At 33.0% G+C, this 23,277-nt stretch overlaps 1 protein-coding gene across 3 annotated transcripts in view; it reads right to left on the bottom strand.

Annotated features, from left to right (window-relative positions):
• Positions 1–23,277, bottom strand: part of LOC101893689 (RYamide receptor) — a 449,765-nt gene that overhangs the window by 347,487 nt on the left and 79,001 nt on the right. For all 3 annotated transcript variants that reach the window (XM_059126931.1, XM_005180108.4, XM_020035596.2), the window contains one exon: positions 2,127–2,244. The gene's annotated coding sequence lies outside the window, so the exon portion shown is untranslated. The remainder of the gene's footprint in view (positions 1–2,126; positions 2,245–23,277) is intronic.

Here is a 23,277-nt window from a genome sequence, read left to right as displayed (position 1 = left end):
GTTACCAAAATGTGAACATATACATACAATGTTTCGCCACCGCAACCAGAACCCATTATGACCAACAAATACCAATTTTTAGACAAATCTGTGAAAAAATGTGGCAAAAATCATCAAATTACCGAATATCCGGAGGTACCGTTATGTGGGGACTATACAAAAGCGTGGACCTATATATACAATGTTTCGTCACACAAACTAGGACCCATTATGACCTACAAATACCAATTTTCAGACAAATCCGTGAAAAAATGTGGCGAAAATCATCAAAATACCGAATTTGAAAATTACCAAAATACCGAAATTGAAAATTACCAAAATATAAAATTTTCAATATCACCGTCCTAAACACAATAAAAATCGTTCTGCTAAATTTTGACGCTCTACGTCAAATAACGTGGGCTGTATCGTGATATCAATAGACAGACAGACAGATAGACAGACGGACATCGTAAAATCGACGTAGAATTTTATGGTAGTTACGAATACATATACTTTATGCGGTCTACGACGAATATTTACGGATGTTACAAACGGAATGACAAAGTTAATTTCTCGTTCTGGTATATAAATTATGTTGCGCCAAGTTTGAAGAAATTTTGTGTTCTATGAACGTCGTGGTTTTTCAATATTTTAACCCGTTCTAGAAAAAGTACCAAAAGGCGTCATCTGTTCCATCTGGAAATTAGAAGACAATAGAATCTTGTTTCACAATTTATACCCTATGTGGGTATAGGAGTGGGCCGATTGTCAATTTGCATATCTGACTTAGCACCAATGCAAATATTAGGATTTGTAAAGTTTGGACAATGCCGAATGATCCTCTCTCTTTTTACGAGGTAAATTGTACTTTTGTTGGAAAGATACCAGAAAGAGTGGACCCATATTGCCCATATCCGAACCCGGTCTAAGTTGTAAAATATACCAAGTTGGGACGAAATCAGATACTCCCTTCGAGAGTTATGATGGGACCTAGGGCCCAAAGTCGATGTTTCGATGAGACACGTTTTGACCGTTTCAGGTGATGTACACCCTATAACATTGATAGAATGTAATGAAAACTAAAAAAAAACGTCTTTAAGTTTCAGTAAAAAAAGGTTAAAGTGGGAGACCCTGCACAACTATGAATATTTGGTAGAGTTAGCCGTTACAAATAACTTTTTATATTGGGAATTTATTTATATAATTTTATCTTAACCTATTATCAGAAAATTTTCCACGCTTGCTTCTGGGCTAAATTCGGTATGAATAAAATTAGCTCTGTTGATTTTTTATGCAGCAACCGATTTGAGATTTATACCACCAGAAAGTCGTAATACGTTTCAAATATCAATGATATTTCGAACGAGACACCATATTAATCCTCTAAATACTTCTGCAAAATGTAATCAAAGTTGTTTAATATTCGTTATTCCCTTTTTGGTAGGGTAACGACTAGTCTGAAGATGAATGTCTATAATTCTTAACTTATATTTGTGCAAACTGATATGATTGATGATAAATGTAATTTTTATATATTTTAACGTGAAATTCATTTCATCTCGGTCGTTAACTACTGAAAACGCTTATAAAAGCTTTATAAATGTAAATCCTGAAGTTATATCCTAACTTATTTATCCTCACATTAGGCGAATTAAAAGGCATTGGTCAAAGTATGCTACAATAATTTTATCAACTTTAATTATATTAAAACAAATTATTATTTAATCCGAGTATATTTCGCACATAAAAAAAATTTCATGTTCGTTTAAAAGTTTAGTTAATCCCACATTAGACTGTAAAATAGCAGTTCACATTAAATTTTCCTAGCAGTGACACCGGCAGTCATAAATATTATTCGTCTGTCGACAACGTAAGTTTTTGGCCCATATCTTGCCTAACAGTGCTGTTTTTATTGCCAACAATTGTTCACTTGTTTGTATGCGCCTAAATGTATGCAAATATTTGATGATAGTTTTTCTTAACGCATATACATTAGTGAGGTGACCAGCACAATTTTTTTTTGAATTCGAACGCGTTGAAAATGTGATTCTAAATCTACTGCGGGGTTTAAATATTATTGTTATGGCTTTTAAATGTTATTTAAAAATGTGTACATTCTTTACTTTTCAACATTTTGCACTTACCCTTATCCAGAGATGGTCACTCAAATTTACTCTGTTACTGTGTAAATGACAAATGTTAGCGAAATGGTGTTGACGAACATTTGAAGCTCCCTTTGAGAAATGAGAAATGTGTGTGGGTCTGAAAGCAAAGTAAAAACAAAAGGAAACTTTTTTAAATGGCCGACAAATACATTTGATAAATGAATTACCACCAACGCCAACTGGCATTGACATTTGTGGCCATGGTAACCAGCCAAAACCATCTACAGGTATTTGGCCATGTGCCATGCAGCCATCAACACTGGCCATTCTCACTCCTAGTCATTTCCAGTTTTCATTAAAATGTCCCGAGAATAAAGTACTCAGAGATTAGCGAGGGGCTTAACGAATCATTTTGAATTGCCGTTCACGATTTATGAATAAATTTAGAAACGAGATTCTATTTGGAACCCATTTTTTAGCGTGAATTTTAAGTGCATTTTTCCAAACGATAATTTTTTATTGAGCAAAATCCTTTTAATCTTTGATGTTTCCAATGTTAATTATTAACTATTTTTGCACGAATTTTCACCATGAAAAATGTGTCGCAAGTTAAATACGTTTGAGAATATCTAACAAAAAGTTGATAAACAAATACAAAGATGGATTTGAAATATATAATAAACATGGAAAATACTTTTAATTTATTCAGATTCCAAAAAAGGTTCATTGACTTACATTGACTTGAAACATTACATGAGAAGACAGTTAATATTGTCCCAAAAGTTTACAAAACCCATGAATATTGACCCCAGGTAATAATAATTGGTTTAAAAGTTTGTATTAGGGATTTAAGCCATAGCTGAACATAAGCATTGCAAGAAAAAGGGCAGACTACTTTCATGACAAAAAAATATAAAATTTATATTTTTTATTTTCACACTTATTTAAATTAATATAAGGAGTGTTCTGAGAATGAAATAAGGGGTTAGTTTTGAGTCGCATCTCAACGTCAAAAACTGATTACAGGAAAAAAATAAAAACAAGTTAAAAAGTGTCAGTCGGTTTTGCCCGCAGATGTATACCATCAGCCAATGTCTGTTTGTTTACATATAAATTAACTTGCAAAATAGTTGCTCAAGCTTTCGACCCTTTGTAGGGAAGATTCCAAAAGGGTTGGCCAATATTATCCATTTCGTGTCTTATCTAAGTCTGATATAAATATTACAAGGTGCCACATTTGGCCTATATTGGATAGTTCCTGCATTTTATATGAAACTACCAAATATCTGCTACTTAATACGCGGAAAAATGCATTTATGTTAAGTGAATTTATATGTAATCCTAAAAAATTATCTCACCCAACCCACCAACATCGACCCACATGCAAAATTTCAAGATTTTAAATCCAGCCGCTTCGCCCTGGCGTTGATGAATCAGATATCTAACACTAAATGAAGTACCACTTGGTACTATTCGTCCACGTAAAAATTCACTTCCAAAACCACTTTATATCTCAACAGTGCACACCAATTCTAACACCAATACCAAAATTCGGATATTTAATTTATTACCTTCTGTACTGTTGTTGTACTTATTACAAAAAAATAATTCCAAATTTCAGGACTTCAGCTAAACTCTAATTTGTACAAAATTTAATACCATTTAGTGCACATTGGTACAAATTTTTAAAGCTATCTACATACCCCAATCGTACACTCCCACAGTAACCCCAATTCCAAATTTCAAGATTCCAAAGTTCAGAATTCCAGCTCTATCGGTTCGCACAAATCCAAATTGTAGCAAATTTATAACATCTAAATACGAATTTCCAAACTTCCTACAAACCTCGATTCTACACTCAAAGTTTCCAAAACTAAGTCCATACCCAAATCATACAATCCCATAGAAATGTTATTTCCAAATTTTAGAATTTTAGTTCTATCGATTCACAGTAATTTCAATTTGTACACATTTTAGTATCATTTAGAATTCCATAACACCATGCACCATGCAATCAAATAGAAATCGTATTTCCCAATATCAGGATTCCAGCCCTATGGATTCATCCTAATTCTAATTGTTCCAAATTTAGTACCATATATCACAGATGAGTACGAATTTCCAAAACTTCCTACATAACCCAATCCTACTCCCCGACAGTATCTTAATTCGAAATTTGAAGATACCAGTTCTATTAGTTCATCCAAATACAAACTGTACCAAATTTAGTACCAAATAGTACACATCAGTACGAATTTCCAAACAATGCAATGGCAATCTTATTTCCAAATTTCAGGATTCCAACTCTATTGGTTCTCCCAAAATTTAAATTGTACCAAAATTAGTACTATTTAGTACACATATCTACGAATTTCCTCAGTCCTAAAATGCAACAGTAATCTTATTTCTAAATTTCAGAATTCCACCTCTATTGGTAGTCCCAAAATTTAAATTGTACCAAATTTAGTACCATTTAGTACTTTTCGTGCACATAAGTGCACAGTAATGTAATGATAATTTCAAATTTCAGTTTCCGTCCCCATAAATTCAAGTTGAACTGAATGTATTGCCGTTTAGTACTTTTCGTATGCATGAGCACACACTTCCGAAATTACCTCTTTACATCGACTCTACTTTTCAACCTTGATACCTTGATTCCATTTAGTATCATTTAGTACTTTTCGTGCACATAAGTGCACTCTTCGAAAACTTACTCCATATTCCAATCCTACACTCCGCCAGTAATGATAATTTCAAATTTCAGTTTCCGTCCCCATAAATTCAAGTTGAACTGAATGTATTGCCGTTTAGTACTTTTCGTATGCATGAGCACACACTTCCGAAATTACCTCTTTACATCGACTCTACTTTTCAACCTTGATACCTTGATCTAACCGTTAACATAATATGAAATAGTACGAAATGTAGTATATTTTAATATTTTTCGTACACTTATTTTGCGAATTTCCAAAATCACTTCGGCACATCTATCATACACTCTATCAGCGACCTCATTCCAAATTTATGAGTTCTGCCTCTTCCTAAAATACAAAGGGTACCATAATTAGTACATTTTATTATCTGATTCCTTCAAGATTCTAGCTTCAACCGTTTCGTCTGGGTGTTGATGAATCGTATAGACAGTCAATTACTTTACTCTCTTCTTCTTCTTCTATCTTCTTCTTCTTCTATATCTATAAAAGAGGAAAATGTTTGTATGTTTGTTTGTTTGTTTGTTTGTTTGTTTGTAATTTATGGACTCGAAAACCGCTGAATAGATTTTCCTGAAAATTTCCATATTTACTGCAACATCGCCTGAAAGTAACATAGGCTATATACATTTTTGAATTTCCACTTGGAACTGGAGATATAGCATCAGAATCGGAGGTACCTCCCAAAAATTTAGATTTTATATGCACATATCTATTGATTGGTTGAAGATACAGTCTCCAAATTTGGAATACGTAACGGAATTTGGAACAAAAATAAGTTTGCCAAATTATATTGTAATCGGTTCAGATTTGGATATAGCTCCCATATATATTTTCGGCCGATTTCAAGCATTTGATGCACCAAACACGCTATGTATCCCCAATTTCAATGAAATTTGAAACGTGTGATAGATTTTATCTAAAAAATTGATTTCCCAAATTATATTGAAATCGGTTCAGATTTGGATATAGCTACCATATACATTTTCGGCCGATTTCATGTATTTGGTGGACCAAACACGACATGTATTTCCAATTGTAATGAAATTTAAAATAAGTAACGGAATTGGGAGCCAAAATGAATTTGTCAAATTAAATTGAAATCGGTTCAGATTTGGATATAGCTCCCATATATATTTTCGACCGATTTCATGTATTTGATGCACCAAACACGCTATGTATCTCTAATTTCAATGAAATTTGGAATGTGTAGCGGAAATTAAAACAAATATACATTTGTCAAATTATATTAAAATCGGTTCAGATTTGGATATAGCTCTCATATATATTTTCGACCGATTTCATGTATTTTATGCACCATACACGATATGTATGTTCGATTCCAAAGAAATTTGGAATATGTAACGGGATTTTGATTAGAAAATAAATTAGTCAAATTATATTAAAATCGGTTCAGATTTGCATATAGCTCCAATATATATTTTCCCCCGATTTCACATATTTGATGCACAAAACACGATACGTATTTCCGATTCCAACGAAATTCGGCATGAGTGGCTAAATTTGGTACAAAAATAAATTTGACAAATTATATTCAAATACGCTCAGATGTGATTATAGCTCCCATATATACTCAGCAGATTTCACATATTTGATGCACCCAAAGCGAGAGAGACAAAATCTGGCACCAGCAAAAATTGCCAAATTATATTGAAATCAGTTGAGGTTTGGATATAGCTAACATATATAATTCGGCCGAAAAAATACGATATATATGACCGATTCCAATGAAATTCAGAATGTTTGGCGGAATTTGGTTACAATAATAAATGTGACAAATTAATTGGAAATTAGTTAAGATTTGGATATAGCTCCCATATATATATTCTCGGCCGATTTCACATATTTGACGCACCAATTTCAATTAAATATGAAAGGTGTGGCGGAGTTTGGTGTAAAAGTAATTTTTTTAAAATTATATTTAAATCGGATCAGATTGGGATATGATTTTAATAAGAACCATTGACCCACAACGCCTTAGGCTAACACTAAAAAACAACACAACAATTTATTTAAAATACGCTTATTACGGCGAAGTATGTTGCTATCTCGAATTCACTAACTGCAATAGAAATGCCACTCTACTTAAAAAAATTGCAGTTTCCTGCACGCTTGGTATTTGCTATGAAATAAATAAATCCAAAGGACAAACCCTTCGTGTATGCATGTCATGTTACTGCTTTTATAATGATTTTGTTTATTAACGCATTAAATTAGTGCAATATTTTTTTTTTAATTTTTAAATTTGTTTTTCTTTATCTCTATATCTATAAAAGAGGAAAATGTTTGTATGTTTGTTTGTTTGTTTGTTTGTTTGTTTGTAATTTATGGACTCGAAAACCGCTGAATAGATTTTCCTGAAAATTTCCATATATACTGCAACATCGCCTGAAAGTAACATAGGCTATATACATTTTTGAATTTCCACTTGGAACTGGAGATATAGCATCAGAATCGAAGGTACCTCCCAAAAATTTAGATTTTATATGCAAATATATATTGATTGGTTGAAGATACAGTCTCCAAATTTGGAATACATAACGTAATTTGGAACAAAAATAAGTTTGCCAAATTATATTGTAATCGGTTCAGATTTGGATATAGCTCCCATATATATTTTCGACCGATTTCGTTCATTTGATGCCTCAAACACAATATGAATGTTCGATTCCAATGAAATTTGGAATGTGTGACGAGATTAATTCCGAAAATAAATTTGTCAAATTATATTGAAATCGGTTCAGATTTGGATATAGCTCCCATATATATTTTCGACCGATTTCATGTATTTGATGCACCAAACACGCTATGTATCTCTAATTTCAATGAAATTATGGAATGTGTAGCGGAAATTAAAACAAATATACATTTGTCAAATTATATTAAAATCGGTTCAGATTTGGATATAGCTCTCATATATATTTTCGACCGATTTCATGTATTTTATGCACCATACACGATATGTATGTTCGATTCCAAAGAAATTTGGAATATGTAACGGGATTTTGATTAGAAAATAAATTAGTCAAATTATATTAAAATCGGTTCAGATTTGGATATAGCTCCCATATATATTTTTCGCCGATTTCACATATTTGATGCACAAAACACGATACGTATTTCCGATTCCAACGAAATTCGGCATGAGTGGCTAAATTTGGTACATTTGACGTTTGCATTTGACAAATTATATTCGAATACGCTCAGATGTGATTATAGCTCCCAAATATATACTCAGCCGATTTCATATAATTGATGCACCCAAAGCGAGAGAGACAAAATCTGGCACCAGCAAAAATTGCCAAATTATATTGAAATCAGTTGAGGTTTGAATATAGCTAACATATATATTTCGGCCGATTTCATACATATTATGCACCAAACACGATATATATGACCGATTCCAATGATATTCAGAATGTGTGGAATTTGGTTATAATAATAAATGTGATAAATTAATAATAAATGTGATAAATTAATTGGAAATTAGTTAAGATTTGGATATTTGACGCACCAATTTCAATGAAATATGAAAGTTGTGGCGGAATTTGGTGTAAAAGTAAATTGGGGTATGATTTTAATAAGAACCATTGACCCACAACGCCTTAGGCTAACACTAAAAAACAACACAACAATTAATTTGAAATACGCTTATTACGGGGAAGTATGTTGCTACCTCGAATTCACTAATTGCAATAGAAAAGCCACTCAACTTAAAAAAATTGCAATTTCCTGCACGCTTGGTATTTGCTATGAAATAAATAAATCCAAAGGACAAACCCTTCGTGTATGCATGTCATGTTACTGCTTTTGTAATGATTTTGTTTATTAACGCATTAAATTAGTGCAATATTTTTTTTTTTTTTTTTTATTAATTTTTAAATTTGTTTTTCTTTATCCAACATATATTCGTAAATAAAATTTTGAATGTATATAAAATCAAAATGGGTAGCGAAGCGCACCGGGTTCAGCTAGTATTAATATAGATCTGTAATAATTTTTGAAAATTTCCAAATGTGCGCGATGTGCGAGGTACAGTGGACCACTTCATCTAATACTGTTAAAAATATTGGGATGATGATGATAATTGTTAGTCAAAAGTTTAACCAGACTCCTTCTGGACCTAAATATACACCGATCTATATTTAAAAGAAATATTGAGATACACGAAGTTTGATTAAAGTTTGTTTCGCATGTCATTGTTTATTTCTTTATATTTAGCTGGAAAACCACAGGTGGCTATCGTTAGAGCACTCCAGCATTTAAATATGAATAAATCTTTAGTGTCTCGTACCATCGCTCGTTACCATAATACTGGTAGCGTACCCGACGCCAATGAAGTGGACGGAAGAAAGCAACAACATCAGCAGAAATGGTTCGTGCAGAAGTGACTTGAACGAAACCTGCGTCACAGTGGCCGAAAAATGGCTCGTGAACTGAACATGTCGCAATATTCCAGAACTCAAGCGCCGGCCATGGTAATGGTATGGGCCGCCATAACAGCCGCTCTTATTAATGGCCCTTGGCATCAGAATAAATGCCTAATCTTATCGCGAAAATAACCTGGAGTGTGTATTAAAGACTTGGACACGCAAACATTTTGGCCGCAGACCTTGGACATTCCAACAGGACTTAACACCATCATACTCAGCACTCACCACCCAAGAATGATTACAAAGTGAGGTTCCTCGCTTCATTTTCAGCGCACAATGGCCTCCAATATCTCCGGATACCAATCCGTGGAGTATTTTGGAAAGCAAGATTGGAACTTACAAATACCAAAGTGTCGATCACTTCAAGCAAGCGCTTCACCGGGAATGGACCAAAACACCGCAGAGCAACATTCGGGCATCGTGTGACGGTGTCATTGGCCGTGAAGGTCATAATTCTTACCAAAGGTGACCAATTATACCAATTATAATTATATTTCTATTTTGTGGTATATTGGCCCTGCTCTCTTTTTAACTGGTTTATAGAATATTCACTTTTATTTCAAAAGTATTTTTTTTTAATTATACCCTACAACACTATGTATCGGGGGTATTATAATTTTGATTGGGCTAAAAATTATGTAACACCACGAAATATTGGTTTCCCACATAGGAAAGTATATATGGGTCTTCCTAGCTCGCCGAGCTGAGTCGATCTAGCTATGTATGTCCGTCCGTCTGTCCATGTTAATTTGTAATCAAGCTACAGGTCGCAATTATGAACCGATCCTCACGAAATTGAAAATGGAAGTGGGGTTAGGGTCAGAATAGAACCCTAGAAAATTTTCCTGATTTTGCAGTTGATCTATAGGCCACAATTATGAACCAATGGACGCGAAAATTTACATGGAGTTAGAGTTTGGGACTGGGCAGAAACCTACCAATTTGAGCGGCCATCGGACAATAATTAGCGGGTAAAATAGACCCTAACTTTTATGTTAGAAAATAGGAAAATTTCCACTAAACCGCGAATATTTTTAATCCCAGCCAAATCACAAATGCATTAAAATATCACTTCTGACCATTACAGTGATGCTAATAGCCAAGAAATCGGATATATAGCAAGATAGGTACAATACATATGAAGAAGAATTGATTTTATTTATTCTGCTTATAAATCAAGATCCGCTGGGCTGATTTTCACAATTCCCATAAATTCGGAATGGTCTCTTGCCAGAAAAGGATAAAATCTAAGAAAATCGCGGGATAATATACCACTAAAAAATATCTTTTGTTTCATTTTTTTCTATTTTTGTCATATTTTTTTATCGCATGCGATTTTTTTTTTTCAATTTGACTTACAATTTTGAATTTTAAATTTTCTAAATTTTTACACCCCCCAAAACTACGTTTTGAGGGTATTATATGTATGTCGCAATTATCGTCCGATCCTCACGAAATTTTGCATAGGGGTAGAGTCGGAATTGAAGCCTATTGTTCTTAGGATGTGCAGTAAGAGGTTTAAATGGCTAAAAAATTTTAAATTTTTCTAATTTTGTAGTCGTTCTATAGGCCACAATTGAAAACTAATCGACACGGAATTTCGCATCGGAAGAGAGTTGAGGACAGAGAAGAAGTCTAGCGTTTTGGATGACCATTGGATTATATTTAGCTGTAAAATGGACCACAACATTCGTGTGCAATTATTTTAAATACATCACAACAAATATTGGACAAATTTTCCGGGTCAAAAACCTGGCATTATTCCAAAAACGAAATCTTCCAAAATGGATTTGGATATAAAGGGTCTTCGAACATATTGTAGTGTTGTAGGGTATCACATGGTCGGCTCCGCACGACTATAGCTTTTGCTTACTTGTTTTTTTCTAAATTCTTTGGATATTACTCATCTATATATATATATATATATATACTAGCTGGCCCGGTCCGCGTTGCCAGCCCGTAGTTTTTGTCTATTATGCATATATTCCCAAGCATAATTATTCACAGATATGACTGATATAAGTGTTCACGTACAGGTCGATTTAAAGTGTTTTAAAATACCTGTACCCATTTTTAACCAGTGGGCTTCAATATTTAAACCGTGGGCTTCAACTGTGTGGATGTGCTATACAAATCTATTAAAAAGTATATATCAATCTTATCGCCATATAAGGAATCAAATTAATTTTTAATATGGTAAAAATCGTAGCAAAATCTTCCAGTCAAATGAGCAGTAATTTGGAATTTGCTGTATTTTGTATACTACATAATTGAGGGCTGAATGATTTAAGAATAGCCAAAGTTAATTACTTTTTTAAACCCATTAGCAACTTAGATTGTGCATTAGAGTCCTCATAAGTCCCCCTAACCATGTCAGTCTGTTTGTCCGCCAAAAGGTGGACTTGAGAGGGTATTATAACATGGATAAAAATTCTAAAATTTGTAGATATGTTGAAATTTTAGTGTAAGATTTTCACCCCCCTAATATGCATTATTAGCCAAATTCTTTGAAATGTGGTTAAATTAGGAGGTACCTTCTTTATATGGGCACTACTCCGAAACATCGACCTACATTGAAAACTTTCTTCTACCCCTTATAATCCAAGATGACAAATAGAGGCCAAATCAAAAATATAGCAGAACAATATAGCATGTCATAGCATTTCGCGTGATTTAAATAAGTAAAAATAGTTTTATCCACCTCATAATTGAGGGCAGAATGATAAGATGGGAATTAATTTTATTTGCCATTTAAATTGTAAGTTGGAGACCCCTTAAATTCCATATTTTCATCATAGGATAATTCAATGATGATTAAACAAATATTCGGTCCCGTGCTACTTTCTTATATTTGTAATTTGTTCATGTTTCCACAATTTATTTCATATGGATGCACATCCCAAATCTACGTTCCCAACCAATATTCTCTTGGGGGTTAAAAATTCAATAGAATACAAAATTTTCTTTTCTGACCACACATTAGATGTGAAAGTGGACTTGGGGATACTCCAATGTGGGGACTTTACTTAAATAAATTTCTATGTGGCAATTATCTGTATGATGGTTCCCTACCCCAGGGTGGAATAAATAAAATTTTTTAGCCAAATCAATTGATTAATGTGGTCAACACCAATATATGCCCTACTCTGAAAATTTCAAATTTTATGCGAAGAGGTTATCTACCCCCTTAGAAACAAAAATGTCAAATAAGGGCCAAAAAATGAAAAAAGTGGCCGGCCAAGACCCCAAAAATAACTTAAATCATAGATGGTTATATAAATATGAAATCGGGTTGTTCCCTTATCCATGAGTTATGATCGATATAAAGACCTGCAAAAGAGATTTTAGGTATTTTGAATGTTTGGGAAGAATTTCTGGAAGGATATAAAACCTTTTCTTACTAAAAGTCCCATTCGCTCTACTATTTTGCACCTTTTATTTCAATATTGGTATATTACTTATTATTCTCCCAAAGAATTTTGCATTTTGAGCTCTCATTGGACGGATCATTGTCACGCTTTGAAATGAGCCCCATTAAGCTTTTTCGGTAATTTTTGTTTGTGTTAAACGTGTTCGCATCTTCCAGCTAACCCACGATGTAGGCCCTGGAGTTGAAAGGTAGATGTCAGTTAACATCCTATTTCGCACTTATTCAATTTTTTTAGTGAAAAATTATTCTTTATTTTGTTCACAAAAAAAAAATTGACAAAAAAAAGAATAACAAATTGAAAAAGTCTTCAACTTTTTCGCTGATTTTTTACAGCAAATGTTTTAAGATCCTTCCTTACAAAGTTTGTCAATAGAATGTACTATTACTTTAAAATTCGATTCCATTGAAAATGTTTTTTTGATTTTTGCATTGAGATCTCTTTTTCATGATTTTTCAGCGATTTAGAAAAAGTAATTATCTTTTAACTTTGGTGTGACCGCGTTAAATTATTTCGATATCATCTATTCCGTTTCGCCACCACATAATTCGCTACTACACTTCCATATAACCCGCCATAAATTTCAGTTCTCAAGAAATCAAGTCAATTAAATAAATTGGTATAAATATTCGAATTCAAAAATAAAATATAAAAAAACACTATAAATGTACATTAGAAAAAAGTAAGTCAAAATGGAAACAAAATCGTGCAAAATAAAACATTACTATTGTACATTTGAAAAGTCAAAATGAAAATGTTAATATATCACATTTTTACGCGATTTTTTTGGATAATATCCTTTTCGGAAAAGAGACAATTCCGAATTTGTTTGAATCGTTAAAATCTGTCCAGCGGTTCTTAAGTTATAAGCGTAGTAACTAACACAACATACATTTATTCGGGGAAAAAATCGAAAAAAAAATTTCAATGGAATCGAATTTTAAAATAATAGTACATTCTATTGACAAACTTTGTAAGTATCTTTAAACATTTGCTGTAAAAAATTTGTTTTTGCTGTTTTTAATTTGTATTATCATTCAATATCAGTGGATTTTTTGTGAACAAAATAAAAAATAATTTTTTCACTATATACAATTTTTCACCAAAAAAATTAAATAAGTGCGAAATAGGATGTTAACTGACATCTAAATTTCAACTCCAGGGCCTACATCGTGCTTCAGCTGGAAAATGGGCACACAATTAAACAAACAAAAATGACCGAAAAATACTAATGGGGCTCATTTCAAAGCGTGGACCTACATCTTCATGTGAGAATAATCCGTCCAATGGAAGCTCAAAGTGCAAAATTTTTGGGAGTAAAATACCAAATAAAAAGGGTGCAAAATAGTAGAGCGAATGGAACTTTTAGTAAGAAAAGGATTTCTATCCTTCCAGAAATTCTTCCCGAACATTCAAGATGCCTTAAATCCCTTTTGCAGGTCATGATGTCGATCATATATAAACATCGTATGATTTAAGCTATTTTTGGGATCTTCGCCAATTTCTTCTGTTTTTTGCCCTTATTTGGCATCTTTGTTTCTAAGAGGGTAAATAACCTCTTCGCATAAAATTTAAAATGTTCGGAGTAGCGTCCATATTGGTCTTGACCACATTCATCAATTGATTTGGTTAAAAAATTGTAAGGAACCATCATACAGATAATTGCCTCATAGGGATTTATTTAAGTAAAGTCCCCACTTAGGAGTATCCCCAAGTCCACTTTTACATCTAATATGTGGTCAGAAAAGAAAATTTTGTATTCTATTGAATTTGTAACCCCCAAGAGAATATTGGTTGGGAACGTAGATTTGGGATGTACATCTATATAAAATAAATTGTGAAAACATGAACAAATTACAAATATAAGAAAGTAGCACGGGACCGAATATTTATTGAATGTTGTTCTGCTATATTTTTGATTTGGCCTCTATTTGTCATCTTTGATTATAAGGGGTAAAATAAAGTTTTCAATGTAGGTCGATGTTTCGGAGTAGTGCCCATATAAAGGTACCTCTTGATTTTACCATATTTCAAAGGATTTGGCTAAAAATGTGTATTTGGGGGATGAAAATCTTACACAAAAATTTCAACTTCCAAAATTACTGCTCATTTGACTAAAAATTAATCGACCAGTACTTGAACACTTATAACAGTCATATCTGTGAATAATTATGCTTTGGCAAATATGCATAATAGACAAAAACTACGGGCCGGCAACGCGGACCGGGCCAGCTAGTAATCACATAAAACTATACATATCATTGGCATTTTTATATTTATTGGAAATGCGTATTTTTCTTAAAAAAATAATTGAGAACCAAAATACATGAATTTTTAATAATCAACTAACTCAAATAAATAAAATACACAATCGATTTAATTAAAATCCGCATTCAATTTGCTGTATTATAGTTTGTATTTTGAATATTTATGTAACAATATTTCTAATTTTGAATTTTGTGATTCAAAGAGTTAATTTGGTGCTAAAACTATTATATACTTTGCAAATAATATCAGATGAAAAGTATTTATTGATTCTCTATTCACGGACATTGGCAGCAATTATTTGAAATAGCATCTTTGAGTGTTAAGCAAACACAAATGTGAAAGTCATATATCTATCAAAATGTTTATATTTCAAAAATCGACAAATCCATATTTATCAACATTTATAATGGCACAAACATATATGCATGTTTCAATAAAAATAATTTATAGTTATTTACATTGAAATGTGAATGAAGAACTATTTGTTTGCGAAATGTTCACAAGATGTGATACACATATTTATGAAAGCAAATAAATATAACTCTTTGAGTGAAAGAATGTAGAACTGGTCAGTTCACACGAGGTGCATGGATCACTAATTAGAGCAAATGACAATTCCTTAAATTTCAGTCGAATATGTTTGTTCTTTAAATTGGGAATTACATAATTTTTGCTGGATTCCATAATCAATTTGAAAAAAAGGTCCCATTTCTTTCTATCCACCATTTGGAGAGAACTTAAAATTTCCAAAAAAAAAAAAAAAACTTCCGGAAACTACCACTTAAATGAAAACTGTTATGTAGAGACTATACGAAGACGTGGACCTGCTTACGATTTTTTTTTTGTCAAAGGCTGTAGTACCTGTTATGAACTTTAAATACCAAATTTGAAACAATTCCTGTGAAATTTTTGTCATAGGCTGTGACACCCATTACGAATTTCAAATACGAAATATGAAATAATTCCGGTAAATAATGTCACTAAAATCACAGACAAACATACCAAAACGGGAACCTCTATAGACAACTTTATATTTCAAGGATTGGCACCTACCAAATCTTTTTATATACCAAATTTGAAACAATTTCGTGGGTAAATGTGTCTAGGATTATAAAATTACCGAATATCGGTGAAAACATGGACTTTTCCGCCACAGGAACTAGAACCCACTACGAACTACAAATACAAATTATTGGACAAATCCGTGGAAAAATCAAGACACCGAATATCGGAAGATACCATTATATGGGGACTATACAAAAACGTAGACCGATATATCTCATTTTCAATACCAACCATCATAGACAAAATACAAAGTGTTTGCAGCTCTAAGTCAAATAATGTGGGCTGTATCGTGACTTAAACAGACAGGCATAGAGTCGGACATCGCCAAATCGATTTTTAATTTCATGCTGATCATAAATATATACTTTATGGGGTCTACGACGAATATTTATGAACGTTACAAACGGAATGACAAAGTTAATACCCGCCTCTTAATACCCGCCTCTTCAAGGTGAAGGCTATAGAAACGTCTCCAAAACCTTTAAAAATAAATGTATCGGGATTGAATATTGAGCCCATTTCCATTATTGCCAGTAATATCGGTGGAGAAAAAGTCCTAAAAATACAGTTAAGTCGATGATACCAGAAGACAGAACCTGTTATTACATACCGAATTATGAACAATTCCCCTAAAAATTCAGCTATAGTCATAAGAATATCGAAACATGGGGGCTATAGCAAAATATGAACCTATAAAGACAATGTTCTGCTACAAGAGGTGGAATCCGTTGCAAACTCTAAGTACCGAATTTCAAACCATTCCGTTAGAAAATCTGGCTTAAATCGTCCAACTACTGTATATCGGAAAGTACCGTTATATGGGGGCTTTAAGAAAACGTGGACCTATATAGATAATGTTCTGCTACAGCAAGTAGAACCTGTTACAAACTCTAAGCACCAAATTTTAAACAATCCTTTATGAAAATGTGATCTAAATCGTCAAAATACCGAATATCGAAAGGCACAGAAGTAGAAACCGTTATGAAGTCTATGAACCGAATTTTAAACAATTCCTTTTTAAAATGTGTTTAAATTCATAAAATACGAATATCGAAAGGCAATATTTTATGAGGTCTGTAAGAAAACCCGAACATAGACAAAGCTACGACACAGTATCTAGTACCTGTAAATAACGAGGGTTTAAGCAATTATCTTAAAAAATACCTAATATCGGAAGGCACAGTTATAAGGGAGCTATACGAAAACATGGCCAATTTACGAACTTAACCTGCCTACAAACAAAATACATGTGTGTGCAAAAGTTTATCCTTTCATTTAAATGTGTTCAAAAGATAGCGTAGTTACAACAGACAGGCGATACCTACACCGACAAGCAGACATCGCTAAATCGACTTAGAAATTTAACCAAGAATATATATTTTTGTGGATTCTAACGTGAGCTTTTCGAGGAGTTACAAACGGAATAACAATGTGTATATATTCTCCATAGTATGGTGGAGGATATAAAAACACATAATTTTGTTGTTGTTTTTACTCAAAGTCCATATTAAATAGACGGTAGTCCCAGTTCGCCTTTTTACAGACTACAGTGAAGATATTTATTTTGTCGCTCTCTAAGAATATATTCATCCACACTGTCCTTGAACGAAATCTTCACATCGAATAATTAATTGCGTATGTGCATGTGTTCAACTATTGCTTTAGTCAAAATAGAGGCACATGAAACATGAATTATAAAATGATTTTAACGAAAATATTTACTCAATAATACGTACATGAATACTATTAATCCATCAACGATACCTACACCTTCTTCGTCGTATTCGCGATTATGGGAAACAAAACAAAAATTACAAATGGCTTTATTATTAATCAAAATATACTTAAATCGTCTAGTAAATCTATTATGCAAATAAATTGAAATGTATATCTCCATGTAAATGAGGAGGGTGTTTATTTTCTTTTCTCAAGAATTTTAATATACAACTCATTAGGAACGCGAACTTCATGCTTTACACATCAAGAACGCCAACATTGGATACGATTCTGGTAAGAGTTTTTGTGGTTCTTTTAATAGCGGCTGTGGGAAATAATTAATTTAACGCAGATATAGATTCCACTGAATTTAATTTGTTCTATTAAAAGAGCAAAAATTAATGAACGAGCATTTTTTCAGAAATGTTAGTGACATAGCAACGTCATGCAAAGGATGTCATGAAATCAATTTTTATTCCTTTTCGCAATCAATTTTCATCTTCTTACATACATATGTCTGTCTATTGATAAACTGCTTGGGAACTATGCTGAAATAATGTAATGAGTACAAATTAAAAAGCAGCTAAGCACGGCTCCACCATTTGGAAGGAAATTGTAAAATGTTAAGAAAATTTCGTGGAAAAATATTATTTAAATGAAAACCGTTGTATGAGGGCTATAAGAATACGAGGACCTACATCATATGCCATTTTTATCAGTGGCTGTAGTACCCATTAGAACTTTCAAACATAAAATTTAAAGCAATTCCGTTGAATTATGTCGCTAATATCATCACAATATTGAAATAAGGGAGGTACCGTTATGTATGAGGTATACGAAGACGTGGACAGTTTTCTGTCATAGGTTGAAATATCACACTGTGGTCAAAGTCCGTCCATCTGACCACATATTTTTGTAAATAAAGTACAGGTCGCATTTATTATCCGATCTAAATAAAATTTTGCACAAACCCTTTGTTTGGTCCAAGGACGATATATATATAGATATAGTTGCTATATACATCTTCGTCCAAGTTGTATTTTATTGTGCACCAAATGTGTAATATTCGCCCAAATACGATGGAATTTGGCATATGCGAGCTTGCCAAATTTAGTGAAAATTAGTTCAGATACAGTTATAACCCCATATATATTGTTCATTCGATTTGTTTTTTTTCCTTCACAGCCGTAATATGAACTCAATACCAACGATATTTGGGAAAATATATCAAATACAGTTTAAAAATACCAAATTATATTGAGATCGATAATGATTTGGATATAGCTCCCAAATATGTCATGATACGATTCTAAGTTTATTGTGATCCATATATATAAATATATGTATAAGCGCGTATTAAATGGGGTTTGACACAAACGACCGAATTCAGCGTGAAAGGAAGTGTTCAAATTTGGTGAAAAATATAAATATAGGTAGATATAAATATAGGTTCCATATATATGTGTCATCCGATTTTGTATTTAAGTAGAATGCACTCTATAATAACTATATTTGGCGCAGTTATCAGGTACAGTAACAAATACCTGTGCTATATTTTAAAGAACAGACTTGGATTTGGCTCTCATATATATTTCATCCAATTTCACATTTATTGTGTACAAAAAATAGCCCATTATGGACGTATTAAGGAAAAAATTTACTGAAATTCGATTCAGAATAGGATATACCTCCCATATATTAGTTCCTTTCGGTTTCAAATTGTAGCTGCTCTACAGCCATAAAACTCATTCGAAAATAAGTAAAATATCTGTATGTTCGACCGGGCCGAACTTTGAATACCCTCCACCATTTGGTACAAATTTGGCAATTTTCAAAAAAAAAAAAAAAAAAAACGTTAATAAACCGTTATTGCAATATTCAAATGTAAAACTTGAAAAAATCCGTTTTTAATGTAGCTAAAATCAACAATTTTCAGGCATAGGCTGTAGTATACATTACGAACTTCAAATACCAACTTTGAAACAATTCCGGTAAATAATGTCGCTAAAATTATCAAAATACCGAATACCGGGAGGTACCGTTATATGGGGGCTATGCGAAGACGTAGACCTACATAGCCCATTTTACGTCGTAGACTGTAGTATCAATTACAAACTACAGATACCAATTTTTAAACTATTCCGGTAAATAATGTCGCTAAAATCATCAAAATACCTCATATCGGGAGGTACCGTTATATGGGGGCTATACGAAGACGTCGACCTACATGGTCCATTTTCAATACCAAAAGTCCTGCAGACATAATACACATTTGAGTAAATTTTTATCAAGTAGAACTTTTAAATTTTGTTTGAGAGTCACCCTAAGGCAGGATTTCTTAAAACTCCTTCTTTAAGTGTGCCAAAAGTGTAAGGAGATATTATATTGTGGTGGAAATTTCACAGCATGATTATTAATGAGCAATTAGTTAGAGTGTGAATTATCTATACTGATACTGAGGAACAAAATAGTCAAAAGGGAAACGCTTCAAGGCGTGAAGTAATTTTGAATATTCCACAGTTAATGGTATAAAATATGCTAGGAGGTGCAAAAAGGCACATCATTATCATAGAGAGATCTGTAAGAAAATAAGAAATATAGAAAATTAAGAACGAAGGATAAGAAAAGGTAGGGACATTGGAAACTCTCAGTAAGAGTTATAATTTTGAAATCTAGAAACTAAGTATGATTTTTCGAAAGTCTTACTCAATAGACACAAACAGTTGAGCATAGTATTCGAGGAATCGATTTGAGCTAGGATGTTGAAATTTAGCTTGTGCTCACTGCATGATGCGGGAATTTCAAAACGTCACACTTTAGGGTATGAAAAGTCAAATAGGAGGGAATTTGGCACGTGCAACCGAATTGAGCTTTAAAGAAATTATGTAAAATTTCGTAAAATTTGTACATATGTTTATTAGATTCGATTTTTAAGACCCCAAAGCCAAAATATATACTCCACAAATTTATTCGGGAAAAGACATCAAATATATCTTAGAAATACCTCTACCAAATTTTATTGAGATCGGTTCAGATTTGGATGTACATCCCACATATATTTTTCTGATTTCAGGTTTTTTATGCAGCAAATAGTTAATATCAGCCCAAATGGACTACATAATCATAGTTAATACATAGTTGTAGCTCCCATATGTATTTTTAATCCGATTTGGTGTTTAAGTCCCTCAGATTCTCAATATGCACTCCAAAATACAGGGTAAAATTATTCCACAAAAGCATTTTGGTGATAATTTTCCAAAAAAAAGTTATTTGTTATAAGTTATGGAATTCAAGCTTGATAGTGTGATTTCTCTATATTTGTCTGGAAAACCACAAGTGGCTATCGTTAGAGCACCCCAGCATTTAAATGTGAATAAATCTTTTGTGTCTCATACCATCGCTCGTTTCCCTGATACTGGTAGCGTAGCCCGACGTCAAGGAAGTGGACGGAAGAAAACAGCAACATCAGCAGAAATGGTTCGAAAAGTAAAGAAGCGACTTGATCGAAGCCCACGTCGCAGTGGCCGATAAATGGCTTATGAGCTGAACATATCGCAATATTCCATTCGTCACATGTGGAAATGTGAACCTTCGGTTGGCAACAAGAATTCAAGTGCCGGTCATGGTGATAATGTGGGCCGCCATAATAACCGATGGTCGCTCTCCGCCGTGACATCAGAATAAATGCCGAATATTATGGCGAAAATATTCTGGAGGGTGTATTAAAGCCTTGGGCACGCAAACATTTTAGCCGCAGAGCTTGGACATTCCAACAGGACTCAGCACCATCGCACTCAGTACGCTCTACCCAAGAATGGTTACAAAATGAGGTTCATCGCTTCATTTCACACAATGGCCACCAAAATTTCCGGATACCAATTCGTTGGACTATTGTGTCTTGAGTATTTTGGAAAGCAAGGTTGTCACCAAAAAAATACCAAAGTGTCGATCACCTCAAGCAAGCACTTCGCCGGGAATGGGTCAAAATACCGCAGAACAACATTCGGACAGCGTGTGACGGTTTTATTGGCCGTTTGAAGGTCATAATCCGTGCCAAAGGTGACCAATTTAAACAAATCTAAACTTATTCTAAAATTTTATGCTATTTCTGATATTTTTTGCTTTCATTCAATAAAATTTAAAAAATGTAAAAATTATGGCGTTTGACTTTGTTGCAGTTTTTTCTTATCTCACCGTGCATATCTCTATAATTCCCTCTGATTCCAAATTATATTGCTGTAAAGGTTTATTGTGGGTATTCACAAAAGTTCCCAATACTTCACATTAATTCCCAATATAATCGTTTATTTGTTACGGATAGCTCTACTAAGTATGCATAATGGTGTAGAGTATCATATAGTCGGCCCACCGACTTTCGGACGATATTATCATATTGGGGTAGGGATATTGGCTCTTCGTAGATGGGAACATCAAACCTCACCTCTCGATCTGGTGTTAATACAAATATTATAATGTGTAATGTTTAATGAAAATCCGTGAATTATTTTGAATTTTATTAGAATTAAAAGCATTCAAAAAACTGAATATTTTAGGATTGTTTCTAGTACCAACCCCAAATCTGATATGAATATTTTGAAAAGACAGGTATTAACATAATCAAATGCTTCCAACAATAGCAGCGATGTAAAGTTAGAATCAAATCTGGTAATTCCGTCAAAAGTTATATATACCCTCTTCAGCTATATGATTGAAGGTCTAAAAGCGAATGTTTTTAGTTCTGTCACCCAATTGTGTTTGATGTCGTATGACGAACACAACTTCTTACAAATTCCTTCATGTTGCTTATACGCCATATGTTAGCAGAAAAGGAATAACTCATTAGAGTATTCGTGTTCTTATAATGTTAAGATTTAAATACGAATGCATGAAAACTATACAACATATTTGCAAAAATGTGTAATAAATTTCCCGTTTCTTTCCAAGAAGTCACAACATTTGTTCTCATTGAACTCTTAAATCTTTATCTAATTGTATATTTTAGTTGTTTACGAATTGAAAAACTAAACATTAGGGTTTAATGTAGTAGCTATTCTGGAAAGAAAAATAATTTCTCCACCACGATTTTTTCTCATTCCACTACTTTCCGTTTTATTATATGTTGTTTTCTTTCCATAAAATCATAGCTATATTAGCTTAACATATTTCTATACAATACATTTGCGTTTGCCTAGCAGCGGATTATTGCAAATATTATTTTCTTTTACAACATTTTTACAGATTCCTACAGGCAATTTAATAGGAATGTACGGTAACTCAAGCAATATTTCAATTGTTTCAGTTACATTATTTCATTTTAAAACAAGTAAGCAAAGGCTATAGTCGTGCGAGGCCGGCAATGTGATACAATAAGTTAGAAGCCCCCTTATGTCCGAATTCATTTTGGAAGATTTCGCTTTGGAAATTATGTTATAGAGCACTGCGCAGATATTACTCCTAAATTTCGTGAAGATCAGGCCATAGAGTGATTACAAATTAATATGGACAGACGGACGAACATACATAGCTAGATCGACACAGCTCGGCGAGA

Source organism: Musca domestica, unplaced genomic scaffold (genome assembly GCF_030504385.1).
Source record: "Musca domestica strain aabys unplaced genomic scaffold, Musca_domestica.polishedcontigs.V.1.1 4, whole genome shotgun sequence".
Lineage (NCBI taxonomy): Eukaryota > Metazoa > Arthropoda > Insecta > Diptera > Muscidae > Musca > Musca domestica.
This window is presented reverse-complemented; position numbering and strand designations above follow the sequence as displayed.